The sequence below is a fragment of the Lissotriton helveticus genome, chromosome 7, assembly GCF_964261635.1.
Source record: "Lissotriton helveticus chromosome 7, aLisHel1.1, whole genome shotgun sequence".
Classification (NCBI taxonomy): Eukaryota; Metazoa; Chordata; class Amphibia; order Caudata; family Salamandridae; genus Lissotriton; species Lissotriton helveticus.
In genome coordinates, this window is record NC_136068.1 from 518,977,379 (window position 1) to 518,980,034 (window position 2,656).

Genomic DNA, 2,656 nt, shown 5'->3' on the forward strand with positions numbered 1-2,656 from the left:
CATTGTCTTTCATTTGGAAGGCAGAAATGCATCGAAAGTCAATAGGTAATAACAGTTGTTCTACAATTCTGTGTTACCCTAAGTCTCCCGATAAAAATGGCACCTCACTTGTGTCAGCCCGGTGATACCACAACTTTCATACACAGAAATGTTTCAGGTTTGCTGGAGATTCTGGGTAAGAAAACGTTGGGGGATCCACGCAAGCCATACCTATCTGGAATTCCCCGGGTGTCTAGTTTTCAGAAATGTGTGAGTTTGGTAGTTTCCCTAGGTGGCCCACCTGGTCCCCGGCTGAGAACCGCCAGCCCGGGAGGGGTGTGCAAGTGTACCCTGCCCCCAGTATTCTGGAGGAAGGCTACCCCTCTTTCTGGGAGTCCGGGTGCGCCGCCAGACTCGGGGGACCCTAGGCGCAGAGGCGCCCGACCTCCTGGAGCCCTGGCTGGGATTGGGGAGGCAAATGAGCCCTCATCGGGACTTCCAGGTCGGCCCGGCCATTTGGTCACCCCATCGGAAATCATTGCAAGCGACCAGATGGCAGAGGGGAAAAAAGCGCTATCAGATAGCTGGGACCGATGGACGCCCACCTGCCCTCCCCAAGCCTTCACAGTAGGGCTCCCGCCTGGCCTTGCAGGGCTCAGGGGCTGAATGTCCTGGGGGGCCTGCAGGAGCTCCTGTGGCCCGGATGCCCAGGGACCGATGGAGCCCGTCCCGGGTACTTTGCCCCGCCGCGGGCTGGAGGAGGGAGCCCCGGATGCCGGGGAGGTGTTGTCCGGGCCCGGCCCATTTTTCTTGACTATATAGCCTGGGGGGCTTACAGAACTCTGGGGAAGGACAAAAGTTGGAGATAACCCGGCCAGCCTGCAGGCTGGCCATCTGGTCATCCAGCCTACAAGGCCATCTGGTCGCCCGGCCCACAGGACCATCTGGTCGCCAGGCCAGGCGACCAGTTGGCTCGGGACAACCCAGCCCCCAGATGGCCTGGGAGGGTGTCTTACTCAGTCACCCTTGCAGTCACCTGGGATGGTGGCCCCCGTCCCCGCACCCCAGTGGGGCAGGGACGGGAGGGGGAGGCCCCCGTGCCAGAGGGCCCGTGATGAAGCGGCCTCTTGCGGGCCTGCCGTACCCCCTCCGCATCCCTCATGCCGGCCTGGCGGCAGAGGGGCCCACCCCTGGGTGTGGTGGAGGAGGGCGTCCATGGGCACCCATACACGGAGAGACAAAAGCTTGGCTCAGAGTATGACTTTCAGTAGATCGCAGCGAGGTAGCTGCTCTGCTACTTACAAAACCCTGACCCAGAATCAGGTAATCTACAATTGATTTAGCACCGGGTGCCCCTCGAACATGCGGTGCACTAAGGGCGATGGAGGCGGCCCGCTTCCGTCTGAGGCCGGCTATCCCAGGCTAACCAAGGGACTACGGCACTGCAGTATTGTTATGGTTTAGGGGTATTCTGACTTAGAGGCGTTCAGTCATAATCCCACAGATGTTAGCTTCACCCCATTGGCTCCTCAGCCAAGTACATACACCAAATGTCTGAACCTGTGGTTCTTCTCGTACTGAGCAGGATTACTATTGCAACAACACATCATCAGTAGGGTAAAACAAACCTGTCTCAAGATGGTCTAAACCCAGCTCACGTTCCCTCTTAGTGGGTGAACAATCCAACGCTTGGTGAATTCTGCTTCACAATGATAAAAAGAGCCGACATTGAAAGATCAAAAAGCGAGGTCGCTATGAACGCTTGGCTGCCACAAGCCAGTTATCCCAGTGGCAACTTTTCTAACACCTCTTGCTTGAAACCCAAAAAGTCAGAAGAATTGTGAGGCTCCGCTTTCACGGTCTGTATTCATACTGAAAATCGAGCGAGCTTTTGCCCTTCTGATCGACGGGAGGTTTCTGTCCTCCCTGAGCTCGCCTTAGGACACCTGCATTATCGTTTAACAGGTGTGCCTCCCAAGTCAAACTCCCCACCTGCCACTGTCCCCGGAGCGGGTCGCGCCCAGCGGGCGCCAGACGCTTGGAGCCAGAAGTGAAAGCCCCAGGGGGCTCGCCCCCCTGCCTCACTGGGTAAGTGAAAAAACAATAAGAGTAGTGGTATTTCACCGGTGGCCCGAGGGCTTCCCACTTATCCTACACCTCTCATGTCTCTGCACCGTGCCAGACTAGAGTGAAGGTCAACAATGCCATCTTTCCCCACTGATTATGCCAAGCCCGTTCCCTTGGCTGTGGTTTCGCTAGATAGTAGGTAGGGACAGTGGTAACCTTGTTCATCCATTCATGCGTGTCACTAATTAGATGGCAAGGCATTTGGCTATTTCTGTACCACCTCGCGGTGGCTCATTTCTAGGTTATTATGCTGCCCATCAGCGTCAATTCGGTTTTGCTACCAACAATACAACATTCTTTCGCTCCGGAGTACAGCCACACTGAACGCTGTCCGAACTGAGATCACATATAGGCCAGAGATAGTACACCCTACAGTTATATTCCAACAATTAAAAATTGTCTACCAACAGTCCTGAGAAATTAAAGTATGATTAGCAAGACATCAATAATCAATGTGTGATAATTATGTGTATGCGATTATTTGAGACCTATTCATCATTCAGGACATTTCAATAAGTATGATGTACACAACTATAACTAAATTGTTATA

The 2,656-nt window shown here is 54.2% G+C and overlaps 1 pseudogene; it reads right to left on the reverse strand.

Annotated features, from left to right (window-relative positions):
• Positions 1-1,218: 1,218 nt before the first annotated feature.
• LOC144771073 (28S ribosomal RNA) lies at positions 1,219-2,205 on the reverse strand (annotated as a pseudogene).
• Between the last annotated feature and the right edge of the window lie 451 nt (positions 2,206-2,656).